The following is a 23,369-nucleotide window of genomic DNA, read 5'->3' as shown; positions in this document are numbered from 1 at the left end:
ATAAGTTGTATTTGCTGACAAGGTCATTGTGTCGACCATAGAACTTGCTAAATGATGACTTTAAACAATACTGTTGATATTTTTGTTTCATCAACTTGCTAGTCGATAATATACCTCGTTTTAGAAATTGTTCATACGTAGAGCACGCTCTTGCATATTAAATCAACTTAGATATATAAACACCGTATGCAGGTGATGAATGTATATTGCTGCATAAAGTAGGGGAAGTTGACGATAGAAAAGTTAAAGTCATCACGTTAATCATATAGCTTGGTTGTTAGATTACCATTAGTGCCTTTTGTTTTTTCGGAAATCAAATATATTTGAATGATTTTGTCTTCAAATGCTAACATCTTTCTCATTGTTTTCAAATTTTGTATTAATCATAAAAAAGATACTGATTACTAACCATTTTAATTGACATGCCTCTTTGTGAAATGAATTAAATGTAAGGAAAATTGAAGAATCTCAAAACCTAAAAATTAAACCATGCTATTATATAAATGGTATAAATGGGGTACTAAAAGTGAGATCACATGTCATGAAGGGGTAGCAATACTTGTCAAGTCCACAGTGAGCTTAATAAGTTGACTCACTGTTAGTTAGGGAGTAAAGTATGAAAAAAGTAAATAAAACGGATGTGATGTACTTAATCGTTCTCGTTATTTCGCGTTCGTAGGGAAACATTCTGATATGGAAAGCTTCAATTAGGAATTTTTCGCTCTTTGTGTCATGTTTCCTTCAAAATGCCTTCATATGTGAAAACAGTAATACACGACTGCGCAGTTATATTCAGTATCAAGGCTTAAAGTATTATTATATTAACATTTTTATTTAAATTTCAAATTGATAGTCCATTCTTTATACACTGAATTGACGACAGTTTTTCGTGTTATTTCTTGATCATGACAAGGAACATGCTGTGGGGTTTACCTTCTGCAGAAGAATCCCACTCCTCCCCGGCACCTGATCCCACATCTGATGTTTTGGTGGTATGTGTTGTCTCTGCTTCTATTTTGTAATGTGTTATGGAATTTTGATCTTAAATACTGCTTGTTATTTCTATATGTGTCATTCAAAAAATGAAACAGAAAATTTTATCGAATCATTGTTATTAGATATCTCCTGAATTTCTTCTTTCTAGTGAACGTTTTAAGTAAAAGTTAGAAAATGAAGGATCTACAATTATATAATTTTATTGATTCAAGGAGATTTCAGTACCTCCTAGAATAATTTTTATTACAATAGCCAGAAATATTTTTACGATAAGAAATGCAACTCAAAACATTTAAATTGGGTTTTGTATGTTAAGGAAAATTAAGGCATACACATACTAGATATCTGTCTTGTAATTATTGTAAGGTAGTGGTGTAATTTACAGTTGTTTTCTATATTGTTCTTATCATCTTATCAAATATTATATTATTCAGTGTTTTTAACGTTTCCTGCATTGTGTAAGATTCGTTATAATAAACAGTCTACTCTTGTTATGTTTATGAGACAAGCCAAATTCGTCGCCAATGGAAATTTGCAACATTGAAATATAGTTGAATACCCTTCGTAAATGTTTGGCAACCTTCGACATCATCACAATTGTTTTTGCTGCAATAACATTCTCCATCGCATCTTCCCCGTAATATGGAAACTCACAGGGCATTGTACAGTTCATGCCAGCAAAGCCAATCGTACATTCTTGAATTTTAAAAATATCAAAACCAATTATTAAGGTAAGTCACTCCTGAAATTTGTTATATCAAGGATTTTTTGAGAAGTATATTTTGGATAAGTACTCATAAAGTGTAACACAAAATCGCAAAGAAAATAGGGGGTCAGTGTGCATCCTACTGATCTACGGTACATTTCAGTTGACCTTTTTGCACTTAAATTTCATCTCTTTGGTTAATTACTTTTACCCTTTTTATATATGATTAGATGTAAGAATGGCAATAAATATAATCTTATTTTACGTAATATAGTTTGAATAATATTTATCATTAAACAAATCTTGCAAATTAATGCGCGTTAATTATTGTGTGACTTTTTTGCACTAAAAAAATAACATATTTGGGTATTAAAAAATAGGCAATAAAAGATTTTCTTATATCAAACCTTTTACGACTTGAGCGCTGATTAGTCACAAGTATCGAGTTGTTTAAAATAATGAAAGAAAAAGGTGGGGTCAGTGATGTTAATTTTGAAATATTTGTCAAGATATGTGATTTTCAGGCAAAAAATGGTGTAAATTTGACCTAGACTTCTTTAATATATTTTCATTTTTTGGAAAATTTTGTTGAGGGAAGGTGTAAAACTTAGTCTAAAAATATAAATTAAGACCTATATTAAATATTTTTAGCAATATCAAAACAGAAAATATTCTCCGAGTAAAAGTACGTGAGGCTTAATTTCCATTACATTAAATTCTATAAATGTGCAGATTTGCAGAATTTTCTGCTAAATATCCTTCCACCAAAAGAAATAGTCCCTCATAAATCTTGCTTCTTTGTAGATTTTTGAGCAGTTTTTTCACTGAATGTTAAAAAATTTACATTGTTGAATTTAAATATGTTATAAAAATTGAATTTTAATAAGTAGTTTTGAAGTAAAAGCTTCTGCGTGAACTTTTCTAAAAAGCTGACGAGTGACTTACCTTAAAGTAAATTCTATATCACTTTTTGGGAATGAAACTTATATCAGAGGTGTCTAAATTGTTTATTGACACATTATAAAATATCGCACTAAAAATTATGTGATTAATTTGCTTAATTTTATTTCTGAAACTTACCTATGCACCTTTCTTTGCTCTGATCCCATCTTGAATAAGGACAGCACCCTTTGAAAAATCTTGAATATAAGTTTGGAAGTAAAGATGGTGTATAAGTAATTTTTACTCTTATTATTACAAAAGGTTTTCGAGATTACTATCAAGTGATGTAAAGAAAACTAAAATTAAATTTAAGATGTTTTTGATTCGTCTACAGTGTGTGTTTGATAACAGTTCGATCGATTCGACGTGTGCGCTGGTTGAGATGAAGAGATAGTATCCCTTTCGTATTACGGATATAGGAGAGACGTATTTAGTTAGAAGTTATTAATTGATATATACTTGAAATCATTTTAAAAATGTATATTTATACTGGTGATTAAAAAGGAATGAAATTTGTATGCCAACATTTTTTAGTTTAAAAAATGAAATTAAAAAAAAAAAACACTTTTAATTGATTATCCAAAATATTTAAATTCTCCTTGCAGTCCGTGCAGGAACGAGCGCTTATTCTGTGTTATGAGGTGTTATGAGGTGTTTACATATTATTAATCAATTACAAAACCAAATGTAAATATTTATACGTCATACAAGTTTTCTCTTATAACAGGGTATGACCGCTCATCCATGACATTCGATCCCATCTCTGAAGTTTTGGAGGACTGAGTTTGCTCTTCTCTTGTTCTTTATAAAGGATATGGAGCAAGCAAACAGTGTTTGATACCAAAGTCCATAAAACAATACAAAATAGGAGCAGAGCAAACACGAACAAAACATCAGAAGTGGTATCATTGCCATGGAGGAGTGATCTGCTGACCAATCACATCCGCCGAGTGCTCCTTGTCATGTGCAGGAAATAACGGAAGTATCCATCGTCAATTTAGTGTATAAATCATTGACTAACAATTGGTTTGAAAGACATCAGTCAGTATTTCACCCAAACTGAATTTGCTGACAGAGTCATTGTTTGGACTATAAAACTTACGAAATGATGATTTTACATAGTTTTACGGACTTTTGAGCTTGAATACAGTTCGTTATCGCCAGATCTTTCATGTACACGAACGGACGAATTCTGCTTATATAAAACAGTTAATGATACTGTGTAAGGCATTTTGGTGCTGCAAAGAAATCTAGTTTTGTAAATTAAGAATAGAATAAGAGAACCATCCGAGGCTTTTCACTCGCAATGGTATAAAACTAAGTACATATCTGGAAGTTAAAATGTCCTCATGTTACTGTATACACTTATTTAATGACTACGAGGTACACAGTCAAATATTTCCCAAGGTAGTGTGGAAAACCTGGAAAACTGTTGCCCGAGGCCGAAGTGTTTTATTACCTAAACTACTATATATTAATTAACAAAACTGGATTAAAAACAACCATTAGAGATTTTTAACATGTTTAACAATTTAACTGGTCATCGATATATCAGTCTATTACGTGTAATGAGCTGAACACCGAATGTGAAGATTAAATTAATAATTGATAATTTTAATTAATACTTAATGAATTGATGGTTTGCGTGTTTTATTCTAGTTTATTTAATTATATAGCAGGTAAATAGTGATGTTGTGATTATCAAAACGCTTGAATATCACCATGACGCTTTAAAAAGGCAAGAGTTCATTCTGTAGCGCGGTCAACAGTTCGACTGTTTCATGATCACGCAAAAATATCAAATGAATCGCGAAACAGTTCAAAATGCTTGATTACATTTTATAAAGTAGATTAGGTAATAGCATTAATTATAAACTAACGTTTAATTTTATACAGATACACTTACCAAGGACATGGACCATCTGCTATGGAACTCAGACTAATATAAAATAATATAATTAAATGATACATATTGTTTAAAAAACGCACAACTCCAAGGATATCTAATATATATATGATATAGAATCAAATCAGGAGGTGTCTCTTTAAAGGAATTGAATACATTTCCTTATTGTAAATAACTGTTTATGTACTCCAGTTCAGATCATATATTTCATGGATGGAAATAAGGAAGGATATAAATATGTCATCGAAAAATAAATAAATTTAACTTCTATGAATGAAAAAAAAATGCTCGATGAAAACGTGCAAGTGGAAAACACTCCAAAGTTTTCTTTATATTAACAAATTTTGTTTAGCCATGCATTTCATTTGAAGAAATGCTGATAATTACTCTTTTCAGAAGGATTGATTGATTGTATGTTGTTTAACGTCCCTAGCGAGAATTGTTCACTCATATGGAGACGCCACCACTTGCCGGTGGAGGCCTACAAATTTTGTCCTATGCTCGGCACTGTAGCAACCTCTAATGATAAAACGCCGCTTAATGATACAAATAGCATTAAGCGTTGCAATTGCAACGCTTAATGCCATAAATTATTGCATTAATAGCTGACATCATCAACCGCTAATGCTAAATCGCCGCTTAATAACAGAATTATATCATTAAGCGTCACAAATGCAGTGCAACACCGACGCTTAATGAAACAAGCAAATATCGACATATTCGACGCTTAATGATACACACTAGTGTATCATTAAGCGTTGCAGTTGCAACCCTTAATGATATAAAATTTAGAAATCGCTTGTAATATCTAAGAGAAACACACATCCACCTTTCCTGAACAATGAGATATCACTTGTCAAAATATTTATATATGCCCTTGTGCTATATAAATGATAATTATTGAAGTTTTACTGTGTTTTCTATCTAGTCAAGGGAACGTCGTTAAGCCCCGGATGTTTAAGAGACAGTTAGTCAGATAGCTAGAAGAATGAGATACAAACAAAGGGATAAATAAAATGATATTCAAATCCTTTTAAAAGAACCATTTTTTTTTACTGAAAATACAGAAGCAAACAAGCAATTAAATTCCTTTTAATTTGATACAATGATTTTAATACTCAACCTAAAATATATAGAATATATTTAAAAAACAAACTTTGTATTTTAGATTTGATACAGCTTAACACATGTCACTGTTAACATTTCAGATATACGTATCGAGAAATAAATTTATAATTTTCGCTATAATTGTATTTTTAATCTGCTTCGTTTCTTCAAATTTCGATAAAGAGAGACATCAATATTGACAATTTATGTTTAAGTATATTAAACACAAAGAATACAAATGAATGTAATACAATGAATAATATATTATTTTGAGAAAAGGTTCATTCACCTTTTATTTGTTATCAGTTTTACTTGAGCACATTATTGTGGCATGATTATTTTAGAATCAATTTTGAAAACTAGTACATGTATATGATTATCAAAATATGAATGAATGTCGAATGAAGTTGATGAAGCTGATGTTTTTAAAATTCTAAATGACGCACACTTCATTTTGTAGTATATTTCCCTGTCTGTCTGTCTGTCTGTCTGTCTGTAAACAATTTTTCAAAATGCTACTCCCCCTGCAGATTTGGTCTGATTTCGATATAACTTGGCACACAAATAGACAACAGTAAGATACTTAATTTCTGCATCGGTTTTTGATTTCTGCCTTAGTTACTAAAGATAGAAATAATATAATAAAATGTTACTTATCCAACATTTTTTGTCTGATATCAAAATAACTTAGCTCACATGTAGACTACACTTAAAGATATCGGTTTTTGATTTCGATCAACGGTGTTGCCGTGGTAACTCAAATAGAAATTTCTGTGAAATTCATTCAAAATGCTACTCCTCCTACAGTTTTAGTCAGATTGTAATATAATTTGGCATGCAAGTAGACTATACTAGCAAACACCATTATCAGTTTCGTGTTTTTGAGTTTGTTGATTGATGTTGCCATAGTAACTAAAATTGAAAATTCTGTAAAATTTTATTGAAAGCTAGTACTACAGTTGTAGTTTTATTGGAATCTTGCCATAAAAATAGACTTAATTAAGGACTGTCATTCTATTTATTGCTTTTATAAAGTTTTAAGCCCCAATTGCTAGTTTTTTCTTCCTTTATTATAAGTAAGTACAAACGAGTAGAGCTACAGTCTCGACAGAGATATATTTTTTTTTCGACATATAAGACTAAGTTTACATATTACTAATATAAAAATGAAATAGATTTAAATGAATAGTTCTTTTTTCGGTACAAGAGAGACCCTCTCTATTGATGCATGTACTAGTATTCATTTCTTGTACATTATTCTTTTAGAAAAATGGTCCTGTTCCTAAAAAAATGTTGGAACCTTTTTTTTAATCTTAACCTTGAAATGTAATGAAACATTAAGAATAAGAATCCAATCATAATTACATTAAAGATTCAAAGTCTTTACTATTGTTAATTAAATTCCAAAGTTTTCACTGTAGTAAATCAAAGTTCCAAAGTTTTTACTATAGCAAATCAAAGTTCCAAAGTTTTCACTATTAATAGTAAATTTAAGTTTTAAATGTTTACTTTGGTACTATAGTTAACTAAAGTAAACTATAGTTTACTGTAGTATTTTTTGAAGGATATACTTGTTTTTTTTTTACGCCAGCCGTTAAATTTCAGTTTGTCGTCCATTGTAACATCACCGACTTTCTCATCAAAATAAAACAAAAAGCCGATCAAAAAAAAAATGTTGCAAATTTGTAATAAACTATTTCAATGACAAAAAAAATAGAACATTTATAAACTTCTGTTGGTCATATTTGCAATGAAAGAGGTTTTTAATTAAAGCAAAATTGAATTATTGTTGTCCTGTATAATAATGATTTCTTATATAATACTGTATATTCGGTGTACAAAAAAATTCTTCTGAAACATTTTTAAACTTAATATTTTGGTTTTATTGATCATAAGGGTTTAGATTACATACAGATTAATCATAATAACACATTTTACCAGCAAAATAAAATTCTCAAAAATGCAGCTCATATTGCTTTAATGGAAGTTTTCAATTTAAGGAGAAGTAATGAGACAAAGTATGTTTGTAAGCGTCGGGATGGGATGGGATAGGGGTTACTTACAATAATAAATATTTTATGTTGGTTAAGGTAGGATTCTTCTCACATTTCTTGTATTTAAAAATTAATGAAATGTTCACAGAATCAAGAGGACAATATTTGTGATGGTATCAGTAAGAATAAATTTGACCGTTTAATATTACAGGCAAGGTCAGGTCAAGGTCATTACCTTTTTCCTGGACATTAAGGTCAGACGACACGTTCCTTAATAATATGTTTTGAATCTCTTGGAATAAGATAAAAAATATTCATATTTAGTATTCTCTTCTGATTTCTACATTGTTTTCAAAATGTTTTAAAATATAGGTACACCAAAAAATGGTGAGATAGGCCGTTCAGAGGATTATCCATAAGAGTTATAAAAGAAATATGAACCTTTGGTATCTTGTCCAAATGGCTGGTAAGGTAACCTTATTTTTTGCAAGGAATCTTGTTTAAGTACCTATTCTTCAATGACAATCTCTTAAGAAAATTTATATATTTTTGAGGAACGTGTCGTCTGATCTTAACATTAAACCAGAAATCTCTGTCAAGACTGTAGCTCTACTGGTTTGTACTTAAAAACTTGTAAAAAAGCCATTACCATCAGACCAAACCTGTAGAAGGAGTAGCGTTTTAAAGGAATTTCACAGAAATTTCTATTTTTACTTATCATGGCAACCTTGTTCATCAAAATCAAAAACTGATGCACTATTTTATGAATCTTAGTGCAGTCTACTTGTGTGCCAAGTTATATTGAAATCAGACAAAAATTGTAGGACAAGTAGTATTTTAAAGAAATTTGACAGAAAATTCTATTTTTAGTAAACATGGCAACACTGTTCATCGAAATCAAAAACCGATGAAGTATCCTATGTATTTTAGTGTAGTATATTTGTGTGCCAAGTTATATTGAAATCAGACCAAAACTGTAGGAGGATTAGCGTTTTAAAAAAAAATGTTTACAGACAGACGGACAGCTAGACGGACGGACGCATTACTATCGCATAAGCTCTTCTAGTCTCTGACCAGTAGAGCTAAAAATTACTGTTTCCAATAATGCGACCCTACTTGTAGTTCAAAAGATTAATTTTTTTTTTATTTTTGCACAAAAAGATACTACCATATAGGGCCTATAAGATGGTATTACCAAATTGACATGGGTAACTTAAATAAAATGGATATATGCTAATCCGAATATCCTCTATTTTTCTTAAATTTTTAGTATTTATTAGTTATTTTTATATGCTTCCTATACATGTATTTAAATTTTTCCAATTTTCACATATAGTAAAGTTGGCACATAAAGGTACAAAATAATACAAAAACTAATAGTTTTGATCGTTTACTAAGATAACACTTTTTGACTCAAATCTGTACTTGGATTTGAAGCATTTAAAAGCAACCATAGTTCTAGTATGTGTGAAAAATCTTATTTATTTGATATGTTTTGAAACTTTAGTCCCTTATTATTACATGTAGTTGAACTTAAATTTGAAAATTTCGTCTAGTCTTTGATTGCGTAAAAATTATAACTAAATTCAATGTTCTATAATAATTCTGAGAGGCAGCAAAGAAGATATTTTCATACGCCACCATTACGCCAAAATATAGTCCCTGCTAGTTTTCAAACGCAGTTTACCATTTCTATTTCAAGTTGTATAATTGTGATGAGGAAATAAAAATATGGTCTTTTAAACCTCTTACATCTAAATATATTACATATCAACAGATATACTTTAAATATTCCATCTAGTCAGAAACAAGAGAAGAACCCTACTTAAGTTAAATATTTCTTTAATGTTTTGGGAAGATTAGGGATTTTTTATTCTCCATTTTTGGAGGTCCTCCTCTTTACTTAGGAAATTTTGCCACAGGCTTTCTTTATATGCGACTTACGTTTTTTATAGTCTAAATTACATGTGCTACCCAGGGTCCTAAAGTAACTATGTCCAATCAAAGTATTGCTTTTTTATAACGATAAAAAATGAAAATTAATTAAATGTCATTGCAATAAAAACTCTAGCTAGTGGTTATTTTTGCCAACTAGACAGCACACAGAAAGACTTCTGTGTTTCTTTCTTTCCTTGTATTTGTGCTACTTTTTATATATAGAATCAGATGAGCTAATGACCATGTGGAATCGATTTAACATGTAATTATGTAGCACCGAGATGCCATGCCTTAAATACCAAGAGTCCAAGCATATCAAAGCATTGTACTTTAAGTTTGGAATAATTAGAAACAATAATGTCACATTATTCAAAAGTGGTTAATTCTATTCCTTACTAGAAAGATTTCAGTCTGTCTCCACTGCAATTGTCAGCAAAGAATGATCTATTTCGGTATACATGTACCATTTATACTCGCCTGTTATTCGGTTCTGCTTAATACCATGGGCCAAGGGGCCATATCACTCACCTGAGCAATTGGCTAGGAAAAGCACATATCAGATCAGAACTGAAAGTTTACTGGGGGGGTGGGGAAGGGGACTTGAATTTTAACCCCCATGGGGATCATGATTTTAACAAACTAGAATCTACACTACCTGAGGATGATTCCCTATAAATATCACTAAGCATGGCTTTGAAGTACTTGAAAAGAAGATTTTAAAAGGTTTCTCTATATATTCATATGTACAACTTTATCTGCCATTTGGCCCCACCCTATCCCCGGGGATCATGATTTGAACAAATTTGAATCGACACAATCTGGGGATGATTCCACATGAGTTTCATCTTTCCTGTCTCAATGGTTCTTGAGAAGAAGATTTTTCCTATATATTCCTATGTAAAACTTTGATCGGCCATTTTGGCCCCACACTACCCCCGGCCGGCGTCAATGATTTGAACACACTTAAATGTACACTACCTGAGGATGATTCCACATGAGTTTCATCTTTCTTGGCCAAGTGGTTCTTGAGAAGAAGATTTTTAAAGATTTTTCCTTTATATTCCTATGTAAAACTTTGATCGGCCATTTTGGCCCCACCCTATCCCCGGGGGTCATGATTTGAACAAACTTAAATCAAATCTACACTACCTGAGGATGATTCAACATGAAGTACATCTTTCCTGGCCTAGTGGTTCTTGAGAAGAAGATTTTTTTTAAAAATGCCATTATTTTTTCTCTTATTCATGATTATCTCTCCTTGGAAAAAGGCATGGCCCTTTATTTGAACAAACTTGAATCCTCTTTACCCCAGGATACTTTGTAGCAAGTTTGGTTGAAATTGGCCCAGTGGTTCTTGAGAAGAAGATGAAAATGTGAAAAGTTTACAACAACAACGACAGACAACGGACAAATTTTGATCAGAAAAACTCACTTGAGCCTTTGGTTCAGGTGAGCTAATAAGTCTGAAATTTAGACAGTTTTTTTTACTCACGGCTGATGTTAGATAGCGGACATGTCCCTAACAACAAATACTATAGAAAACTACATAGTTTACTATATTTTAATATAATCAACTAGGGAAGCAATGTAAAAACTTTGGAACTTTGATTTGAGAAAGTGAAAACTTTGGAACGTCCTTAACCACTGTCAAAATGTACGATCCTCTCCCCATCTGGCCGTAGTTGCATGAGACGAGAATATTTTGTAGCTCATTAAAGTATTAACCAATGCAAGTAAAGCATAGTCGGACCTTTCATGCGACCTTTCAATACCCATTCGCAGTGAACGAAATACTTCTGATGAATACTAGTATTAATAGAGAGTGTCTCTCTTGTACCGAACTATATTCGTTTAAATCTATTTCATTTTAATATTACATGTAGTCAGATGTAAACCTAGTCTTATATATCGAAAGAAAAAAAAATATACTACAAATGAAATATTTAGAATTAAAAAAAAACCAGCCTCTTCAACCTCAGTCAATTTGTATATTGTAATTTGATAAATACTAGAATTCAAAATTGGTTCTAAAATAATCATGCAACAGATGATGTATTCAAGTATTACGGCTCACTATTAATGCATAAATGAACCTTTTTCTCAACACAATATATATTATTCTATGTATTACATGTACTTGTATTCTTTGTTATATATTCTTAAACACAAGTTGTCAATATTTATGTCTCTCTCTTTCGGAATTTGTAGAAACGAAGCAATAGTGAAAATCTCGATACGTATATCTGAAACGTTAACAGTGATATGTGTTAAGCTGTATAAAATCTAAAACATATATATATTTCACGTTGACTATTCAAATCATTGTATAAATTAAAAATGAATTTAATTGCTTGTTTGCCTCTGTATTTTCAGTTAAAAATGGTTCTTTTAAAGGATTTGAATATCATTTTATTTATCCCTTTGTTTGTATCTCTTTCTTCCAGCTATCTCTTAAACATCTGGGGTTTAAGACGTTCCCTTGACTCAGTAAAACTTCAATAATTACTATTTATAAAGCACAAGGGCGTATATAAATATTTTGACAAGTGATATCTCATTGTACAGGAAAGGCGGATGTGTGTTTCTCTTAGATATTACAAGCGATTTCTAAATTTTATATCATTAAGGGTTGCAACTGCAACGCTTAATGATACACCAGTGTGTATCATTAAGCGTCGAATATGTCGATATTTGCTTGTTTCATTAAGCGTCGATGTTGCACTACATTTGTGACGCTTAATGATATAAATCTGTCATTAAGCGGCGATTTAGCATTAGCGGTTGATAATGTCAGCTATTAATGCAATAATTTATGGTATTAAGCGTTGCAATTGCAACGCTTAATGCTATTTGTATCATTAAGCGGCGTTTTATCATTAGAGGTTGCCACACGGCACTCAGGGCCTTTGAGCAGTGAGGGATTTTTTTCGTGCCAGCACTTACTGCGACACGGGGCCTCGGTTTATACGGTTTCATCCGAAGGACCGGCTTTTCAGAAGGAAATATTTTAAAATAATATTTAATAGTTTGGAAATAATTTAATCCTGTTTAGATGCTCAATTTCATTTAGTGAAAATTACAAAGCATATTTCATTTTGAAATTAAAGAAGAGAAGATAAATCCCTGACCACTTTAGAAAACAGGAAACTTAAAAATCCTTCTTTTCTTTTCATAATAAAACATTATAAAACAAAATCTGTAAAAAAATAAGCATGATATTCAGATATTAACATACATTCCGTTGGTAGGAATTGCTACTTTATTGTAATGATATTTTTTTTCGTACAGTCTTAAAGGAAAAAAAAAATCTTATCCCATTTTTTTGGTTTGTTCTTTGTTTTGAAAATGTTTCTCCGATCATAATGAATACCAAGAAAATGGTTTACTTATCATACCTAACACTGGACTCATCCTGATGTCAATTATTATTTGGTTCTCTTTATTCAGAGAACCATATACCTAGTCATCGTTACCGCTTTTAGAGCCATTATATAAATATATTAAAATAGGGTAAAATGTCTTTTATTGACTAAAATCTGTTACCATCCCGTCCATGTTCTTTTAAAAAAAATAAAAACTTACGCGTGCTTATCAAAGGCTGAAAATGATGACTTGAGAAATCATCTTTCTTATGCACAAAATCTTAAAGTAAAGCGTATGTTTAAATACTTTAAATCGTACGCGTGCCAAGGGATACATTCATTGATGTATTGATATTATAAACATTTATTGATGTACTGATATTAAAAGAATACATTTTTATACATGTTTTCATAAATACTGTTTACTTCAGATTTTAGATTGATTTTTATTCAGAAAAAAATAGAAATATAGAAATTATGACAGAGGAAGATGCAGTTACAAAATACATTGCATCCTCTCTGGCCGCCACACTGACATCACGCCGTGTTTGTGATTTTATTTACAAGCTGGAAACATTAAGCAATGCCTAATTAACATTTAGGCGCCTATGCCCGATATTTCAAATAAAATTGCTAACATAATATACACTTGATCATTTTTAGTTTATTCGACATTTAGTCTCCACGTTTTTCAACGAAAACAAGGAAATTTTTAAAATTTTTGTATGAAAGTACCAGGCAGTAATAGACAATTGCTGTAAATGCAACTCAGGATGAGACCTATCAGTTTATTTCTACCTTTAGTTATATGTTCTTTTAACTTCGTCTTAAAGAGATGTTTTGCAAACGCTTTTTGTGAGGGGTAAGTACATGTTGGTTTCTTTGATTGATATCAATAAGTAAAAAATACGTATATAGCAATTGTTTTTTTTAAGCGGTTACAAACAAAATCATTAATTTATAAATGCTTATATCGTTTTTTAAAATATTCTTTTTGGTTTTATTTTCAGAAAACCTAATTATTGCTGTGAAGGTTATATGTTCGATTTTCAAAGGGGAAGCTGTAAAAGTATATGCATTTAAAACTCAAATCTTTATTTATCCGACATTGATTTCTATATTTATTGAACTTGAAGATAACTTCTAGATCATATTTTGGAACATATATTTAGACAAAAGTTGAATACAATATGTGTTTACTATTTATTTTTTTTTTTCTTCTGATTTTAGAATGTGATGACGGGTTCTATGGAACAAACTGTTCAATAAAATGCCCTCCTGAAACGTATGGCTGGAATTGTCAAATGCTGTGCAAGTGTGAAAAGCCTTGTCATCATGCATATGGATGTGGTATTTTATTTTATATGAAAGGACTATGAATTTTTCATTAAATGATGTAAAATTCTTTTATATTGTTCTTTATAATTTTTTTTTTCCCAACAGTCTTTGTGAGTGTTGGAAATACTCGTGCAAACAGCGAGACCGTGAAAAGCGTTGATGCATTAAAGAATTCAACGATCCAAAACTCAGTGTTCACAGAGAATTATCCTAGTCCTATTTCAAGATCTACCTTTAATCGGCGCCATTTGGTAGCGAATTCAAAACAAAATTTAAAATCCCATACATCTAAACATATGAAACACGGACTTCTTGCAATCGTAATATCGAATACACTTCTTACCCTACCAGTTACAATCGTGGTCATCATATTTATTTACAGAAAATTCAAGAAAAGAAAATTGAAAATAAATAGAGAAGAGACAAACATGGACAATCACGACCCCTGCTACAATGATTTGAATGAAATAAACACATGTGTTAAAACTTCCGAATATGATTCACTTTCCATTTGCACAGAAGAGGTAAATGCCACTTCTAGAACAAACCTTGCATGCAACGGAGGTGGTCCAGCTCAAAGAAAAGCCCGAGAAAACAGCTACGTTCCTGTAAAAGAGAAGAAAGCTAAAGAAAACGACGAAACAATACATAATAATGATATCTACGCAAAAGTCAAACGAAACCAAACTCCGGCAGATTATATATCTATGGAAAGTAGCATCACTGTTGAAACCATGGATACCAACACTACAATAATTGATCTTCAATCCGTAGATGAATCCCTTTATATTGTGCCCTTACTGCCCACTGTCGATGAACCAGGGATACACATTAAATCTCCGAAAAGCTCAATTTCTATCCCCAGTATTGATATAGAAGAAAGGAAGAATACTGACAGAGAAGGAAACATTTATACAGATCTAATGTAAAGGAATATTACTGTAAATTCAAAGCAAATGACCAGGTTTTATCGATAGACACAGGAGGAGAGAAAGAGGAAAACATGATTCAAAAGTTTTTTTTTTAAAAATCTTTATAAAGATAATGAAATGAATAAGACTAGCATCACAATTTGTTCTTTATGGATTCCAACAAAGCAAATTTTAAATGCAGTCTTCTATGATTTGCTATATCCCTCCATGAGCTCAGTCAACAGGTGTCTCATCTCTATCAATTGTCCCTGCTTTAAAACTAAAGGAACCCGTGCTTGTACATTGTTTGGGTCGTTCAATTATTGTCACCGTCGGCCTTTTTTTGCTAGTGAAATATTTAAAACCGACTTTTTCTCATGTCTGTCAATTATTTCACCACTCCTTTTGTGGGGAATCGCAAAAGGACAAACCGTTTCTTTTTTTAAAAGGAACTTGTGTAAAAATAATTTACCTTAGGTTACTTATTACATTTTACCTTTCATTTTTGTTATTTCAGTATTAAATTTGAACATTTTTATTATTTTTTTTACAAAACACAATCTTTTTTTTTAAGAAAAGTTGTATTTATGTGAATGTACATTTTATAAGCAATTTTGATATTTAAAGATGGGAAAATTTTAATCAGGTGGTAATTTTATTAACTTAAGTTGAACACTTAGCGCTTATTTTTTCCGTAAAGATAACACTTTTAGTTATATTTTTAAAATCTAAGATGCATTCTTCTACGTATAATAATACCTTTGTGTAAGTAAGTTCAATCTGATTCAGCGCGAAGCGTTTGTTAAAGAGCACACTATTACTTTCTGAGTTATGAAACTAAACGCTCCTGTCAAACAATAGTCAACATTGCTTGACAAGAGTGGTTTTGGGGCTCAGCTATGTTAAGGACCGATATGGAAAATGTTACCTTTGTACCGTTTTAATATGTATTGCTTCTTTTAAAAAAAATTTAACAAATCAACTGAATACTTGTACAAAAGGTAATATAGCTATCAATAATGGATAGGACTGGGCCGTAGTTATTACCAGTTATATCGCACGTATCAGCTGTTTGTCACGTGACTTGTATAAAAATAGAATTGTTAAGCTGAATGTAGGAAATGTGGATAGTGCAAGGGCATACGCTTGTTTTTCAAGAAAATAATTGATACACATTAAAAGAGGTTTATATCCTCTACCCAAAAAGTGCTGGGAGCTGGTCAGTGCTGTTTGCGAAGTACTTAAAATTTTGCCGAAAATGCTTATAATAGCTAAAAATTTCCACTTCGCTTAAATTCTGTTATAAATAAAATTAATGTTATGCAGACCAGGATCAGCTCCCAGCACTTTTCAAAATATACACTATATGAGCAATAGATATGCCAAATTTCAGCTCAAACAAAATAGTCTATGCCCTTGCACTTTTGATGTATATCACGAATACGCTCATCGTTTTAGCGATATTCTCTATATTCCTTATCCCTGTGCAGCTTCAATGCTACTAGATAAATTCATATTCTATACACATTGTATTTAATAAATTATTTTCTTTTAGTTTTAATGATTAGGTTTAAAAATTAACAATGATATCATATTTATTTAAGCATTCTTGTAATTAATAAACCAGTGAATTTACTCCTCCGGATCACTTGTGCTGCGTCATGTCAAGGCTGATGACGTCATATTTGACAAAAGGCTTTCTTCTCTTACTCGACTGTATCGCTATCAAGTATTGCAATTTTACAAGATTTTATGAATAATCGATAAAATAGATAAATTCAAGTTGTTATTTACGCATAATCATGTCGTTAATTAATTTTTGTAGCTTGTTAGATTTCAATGACGTCACAATTAAACTTCCAATACGATGTACAAGGAATGTGAACTCTGACCTTCCTTAACATAGCCGAGGGGTTGAAAACTTCCATTTTTATCCTTAACTAAATGCAAATTTATATAATTGTTTTTACGAAGCAGATCTAAAAAGAACAACCACAACTTCGGTTCAAGCAGAGTCATTGCATACTCATTAAATCAATTTGTAATTTTTATTAAAAATATTCTGAATGCTTCCTTATTACCCATGCGAATTTAATGGATACACTTTCTTTAAGTTTATTATGTAAACAACTCCATTACCGTAAAAAAAGACAATTTATTTCCTGTTTAACCAATCTCTCACAAGAGGGCGCGCTCCGCTAACACCTCTGTTGTCGTCTAAAAAGTAGCGCGGGTTGTCAAATAATTATTTGTCGACAAAAATTGTATAAACATTGATTGTTTTGTATGATTTCTCAATGATGTTACATGTTTTAAGCTCTCTGGTAGGAAATATTTCCTGATTTTGTCTCCTTGGTTTCAAAATGAAAATATGTGTAAAAAATTAAGAGCAAAATAGTGCCGTATATATTGAAGCCATTTTGATATATCCAAATTTTGAAAGAACAAAAGAAGTGCTACAGATTGATATTTCTAATTTCATTTCAAAAAATTACCAAGTTGGTGGAAATCTATAATTTATTTTCGTTTTACAAGATTCTTGTAATTTAGACGATAACAGAGGTGTTGGAGCGATGAGCGTAAAACGCCTTCTGGTGAAAGATTGCCTGTTTTTATACCACATAGAAGAAAAAAACCAAATTCAGTGGACCTTCAGATATTTGGACAACAGATATGCTTCAGTATCCGGACGTTTTTTCATTGGAACAGAATTTTTAAAAGTTGTTTTTTCTTGTTTAACTGGTGATTCAGAATTCCGGATGCTTCACATATCCGGACAATGTGACTGGGAACCAAAGTGTCCGGATAAACAAGGCTCCACTGTACTCTGGACTTTTACAACAATTGATACAAAAGTTTCAAATAGAAGGATAGTTATAAATGCAACATGTTTTTCTATATTAATTACCGTAATCGATACTTTTAATTCTACAAAAATTATCTTATATGTACATAAATAAGAAATGATTTCTTATTCTCCCAGTGGAGAATTAATGAATAACACTTCCCTATTACATAAGAAAAAATACGAAAAAAAGTAACTTATTATCAATATTCGTCTAAATTGAGTTATAGATTACAGTAAAATGAGTTATATCTATTTTAAATAAATACCATACTATCTTCTCTTTCTTTAATTTTTTAAACCTTTGTACAGAAGGGTCAATTTTACTTTATAATTATTTCAAATACAATGATAGCATCTGCACATATGTCTATTTTCGAGATTCATGTTGCATTCATGAATAACCGTGAAATAGCTAAAATGGAGAAACAGAATGTGTTATAAAAACAGCTGGATAATGTCCTGTATGTTTTTCATCAACGTAACAAACTTCCTGAAACAAATTAATGATATATGGGTTGGGGAACTGAACTCTTTCTCAGAGAGGAACATCTAGAATACTATTTTGATACCATATACATGTAGGGAAGTACAAAGAAAAATGAGGTGATTTACTCGCCGCTTTAGTTGTGAAAGACGGAGAAATGAAGTACAATTCATAGAGCAAGATTTAATGCTTGTTCGGAAAAACATATATAAGATGAAAAAAGTACCAAATTTTTTATTATTAATCAACTTTAGCACATACACGCACACAGTCGGGGGATTAACAAATACACATTCTTTTCTGAGAAAGGAGATTTAGATAAAAAAAAATAAAAACTTAATTATATATAACCTTATCTAAATCAGAGATACACTATGGAGTCATAGTAGACGAGATGACGTCAATTTTTGAACACGAGTTTCCGTGATATTGTTATTTACTTGTCTGATTATAAATTATATTCTTCTAAAACGTTTTTTTAATACGTCGCAATTCTAAAAGCATAAATGACGTTTTTCTTTCATCTTTCTATTCATAACTTGTTTATTTGTTAATGCATAGAAGAAATAATGAGAGTATATTCTGTTAGTGTTTAACCACTGCACATAATATGTACCAACCAATTAATATCAAGTCATCAATACAAAAACAATTTAGAGAGTTGTCTCTATTATGAATAAAAATTTGTGAAAGCAATTATGGAAACATTGTATTAGTTCACAAACAGGGAAACATTGACCAAAAGTTTGGTTAAGTATGTTGTGCAAAGTTTTGTTTTATAAATTAGGAAAACAACAATTAAATGCAAACTTTTAAAAATAAATAAAACAAAAAAAAAAGTCAACGGGATTTAACGGTCATTTGAGAGCTCCATAAAGGATACATAGCTGTGAAATTAAAACAAAAGCCAAAATGAAACGTGGAGATCTGCTTCTAGAATTACAGTGACATTTGAAGATTAATTAAAAGGATCTTTAAATTTTTTATCCAGTTATCAGTTACAATTAAACATAAGAGGGGTGTTCAAAATTATTATTCAATTATCTTAATTATGTCAATTATGTATTAACGCCTTGAGTAACTCTTCATTATAATTGTTCTTTCATTATTGTTATAAATTGTTTGTTTTGTGCACGATCTTCAGTTGGAAACTGGACCTTGCACTGTCCACGCCGACATACTGATCGAGTAGAAAACGCCTAGTTTGGACCGTTAATAAATTATAAAACGAAGTACCGACTTGTGTATTTCTACCGGTTATATTTGCCGCTGTCTATAAGCAACTAAAGACCAGCATTAATGTATGCAATTTGATTGGAGTGTAAAAATCTGAATTGGTCTCCGGATTAAGAGATGCATTTCCTTAAAACCAAAAAATAAAACCACAATCTAAGTTTAAGTGCGAAGAAATGTATGTTTCGGCACCAACAAGGTCATTATTCGGTAAATTCATGCATATGTCTGTACAACATAACACTCTGATAGCCACAAGCAGCATCCAATAGAAGCAAATGTATGTAATAAAAACTGTTTAGGAATACTCTCCCACTTCAAATGTAGAACTTTGATCTGCTGTTGCAGAATCTAGGGATGCGATTGTCTTTGGCAAATCATGTCAAACCATTTTGTCCAATGCTGCTTAATTTGGATTAAATCTAGCGATTTAGATGACTGTGGCAGAAACAGGTTGATGTGTAATGTGGTTCTAGCTCTAGCTAGGATGCGGCAAAATTGAATAGTTCTAGGCATGTGTAGGCAGAATATGGTTAGAGTACTTTTTTCCATTAAAGTCCATTGAATTGAAACCAAATCAATCTTACTTTCTTATAAAACCGTTTTCCGTATCATAACACTACCACCAGCAATTTTTGTAACGTTCTGGAGGCAGTTATTTGTCTAACATTCATTACAAAGCATTATCACTCTTAACCTTATAAGAGGCTTTCGGATAAACATTCTGGACTAGTAGCTAAACCAAAATGTTCAGCAGTGGTGCTGTTGTCATATTCTATTAATATGAGATCTTTGAAGTCGATATTTGGGATGTTGTTGGGTCAGAACAATGACGTGAATAATCCTCTTGCTAATGCTTTAGATCACGTCATTGCACTACATTCATGCAATTTACCTAATCTTCTGAAATGATGCTGTGCTGCTGATGTCACTCTAAGTCTGCCATATTTTTTGAAAAATATGGGTGTCCGATGTTATTGGTTTATGTTATCAAGGTTAAACGTAATGCTTCTAGTCCCCTTTTTTCCTTTTTGTGCTATGCAACATTTTTAGGAAGATTCATTTTTCAGATAAAACCAGAGTCAAAATATCGAGAACCCCCGCTTTTGATAACCCCTTTGTACCTATAGGAATTGCAACAGAATTCAACAAATGAAAATTGAGATTAAAATTTTTGGGGAAATTTTACAAAATCAGGTCTTTTTGTCTGAGACTTGTAGAATAGCTCAAAAGTTTACAATTGCAATAAAAATCACGCATTTTACTCGAATACGTACATCATATTCATATAAAAATAAAAGATATGACAAAACTATCATACATTGTTCAGGGCATTGTTCCTACTATGCGTTTTTTTAAGAGTATATTATTGGTTTATCAGAGAAGGCATGAATAAAAATACCATTCGTAGATGTTTGGCATCCTTCGACAACATCACAGTTGTTTTTGCTACAATTACAATTTCTTTCGCATCTCTTCCCGAAATATGGAAACAAGCTAGGCGTTGTACAATTGATACCAAAAACGCCAGGCGGACATTCTTAAATTAAAAAAAAAAATAGCACAATCAATTTAGTGAATTCTATATCACTTTTCTTAACTTAGATCATATCAGAAGAATATAAACTGTTAATTGAAATGTAATACTGTTAAATCACTAATTTTTGTGGGGGTTTAATTTTCGTTGTTTTTGTGGTATGAAGAGACCCACGAATTCATGTCCACCACGAAATGTAAATGTTCATATGCACAACTACTAAAAAGTTCTTCATCCACGAAATAAAATCCCCACGAACCAACGTTTTTTCCTTCAACCACGAAAATTTGACCCCACGAAAATATGTGATTTTACAGTAATTGCAATTAATACCGTATAGTTGGATATTTAAGCGGGGTGCTTGTTTTTGGCGTTTTAAATGAAGCCTGCTAAAAATTTTATCGCTAAATCATTTAGAACTTTTTCTTAGTGATCATATCCAAAGAGCTGAAACTCTATGTCTACTAAAAAAACATTATGCCTAAAATATATGGCGCACCTTCAAGCACGCAAAACGCCAAATTTTAGACCCGGCAAGAAAAGCCGCTATGTGGTATTGTGTAATAAATTTTACCTATAGAATTTACCTATGCACATATCTTTGCTCTGATCCCATCTTGAATCGGGGCAACACCCTTTGTAGAGTCTTAAATAAACGTTTAAAAGTAAACACTGTGTATATCATTAATGATTATTGCTAAAAATATTATACAAGGTACAAGGTATTTTCAAACTACAAGTACGTGATGTACAGAAATCTAAAATAAAATTAAATATACCTTGCTTCGATTGAAGTGAAGTGTGTGCAAGTTGAGAGAAAGGGATAATTACCCTTTGGTGTAATAAATACAACCAGAGGATATTTCTCACTATATACTCACAGTCAATAAAATTGTATACTTACGCTGGTGATATTACAAAAAATATAAACCAAGAAAATGTTTTAGTATAAACAAGTGAAATGGACTTATAAATGATTATCCAAAATATTTTAAATTGCCTTGAAATCCTGACAAAGGAACGACACTTCCTCTACACTAGGATGTCTTTACATAAACAATAAAAATGTCAAATTGAGTATTTACAGGTCCTACAAATATTCTCTAAATATAGGGAATGGTCACTATTCCATGGCACCCGATCTCACCTCTAAAGTCCGAGTTTGCTCTTTTTTTGTTTTCTGTAGTTTAATGGATTTTTTAGCTTGAGTACTGCTCGTTACCTCCATATATTTCATGTACATGAATGGATTTATTTCGCTGATATACAAGTCTGATAGTGGTACACTGAAACACCATATGGTGCTACAAAGGAAACTGCGTATGCACATTCAGAATCAAAGAACATCCTGAGGCTTTTCACACACAATGGTATCAAATTATATACAGATCCGGAAGCTAAAACTTTCTGTAAGTAACAGCAATAGATATTAAGCTAACGTTTAATTTTATACGGATGCACTTACCCAGGACATGGGCCGTCTCCATAAGCACTCGGGCTAATATAAAATAATATAATGAAATAATACATTCCCTTTAAAAAACACTACTCCTAAGATACCTAGCATACATGTAATATAGAATCAGCAGATGTCTCTATTATGAATTGTATTTATTTCCTTATTGCAAATAACCGTTCATCTATGCCAATTTATTACTAATTTATCACAGGCTGAAATATGATGACTTGAAAATGCATCTATTCTATGCATAAAATCTTAAAATAAAGAAAATGTAAAAATACTTGAAATGATGTCATTGGACATCTTTATTGATATTAGAAGAATACATTTTATATAGGTGAAAATTCTGTTTATTTTGGCTCTAAATTGATTTTTATTCAGAAAAAAATATAGAAATTATAACAAATGAGCATGCAGCAACTAAAGACAATACTTCCTCTCTGTCCCCAGCACTGACATCACGTCGTATCTGATTCTATTTACAACCTAGAAACATACAGCAATGCCTTATTTACATCAAGGCGCCTATGCCCCATATTTCAAATAAAATTGCTAACATGACATACACTTGATCATTTTCACTTTATTCGTCATTTAGTCTCCAC

At 31.3% G+C, this 23,369-nt stretch overlaps 2 long non-coding RNA genes across 2 annotated transcripts; one reads left to right on the top strand and one right to left on the bottom strand.

Moving 5' to 3' along the window:
* Positions 1-1,530: 1,530 nt before the first annotated feature.
* On the bottom strand, positions 1,531-22,904 carry LOC134259454 (uncharacterized). Its single transcript, XR_009990361.1, has 3 exons — positions 22,768-22,904; positions 21,890-21,948; positions 1,531-1,692 (listed from the first exon to the last, which is right to left on the bottom strand). It is a non-coding gene; the product is annotated as an uncharacterized LOC134259454 (long non-coding RNA).
* LOC134259453 (uncharacterized) lies at positions 13,655-14,301 on the top strand. Its single transcript, XR_009990360.1, has 3 exons — positions 13,655-13,813; positions 13,962-14,020; positions 14,182-14,301. It is a non-coding gene; the product is annotated as an uncharacterized LOC134259453 (long non-coding RNA).
* Positions 22,905-23,369: the final 465 nt, after the last annotated feature.

Source organism: Saccostrea cucullata, unplaced genomic scaffold (genome assembly GCF_032062105.1).
Source record: "Saccostrea cucullata isolate Sc308-1 unplaced genomic scaffold, CSIRO_AGI_Scuc_v1 ctg1636, whole genome shotgun sequence".
In the NCBI taxonomy this organism is placed as follows: Eukaryota; Metazoa; Mollusca; class Bivalvia; order Ostreida; family Ostreidae; genus Saccostrea; species Saccostrea cuccullata.
Note: the sequence above shows the minus strand (reverse complement) of the source record. Positions and strands in the feature narration are given on the sequence as shown.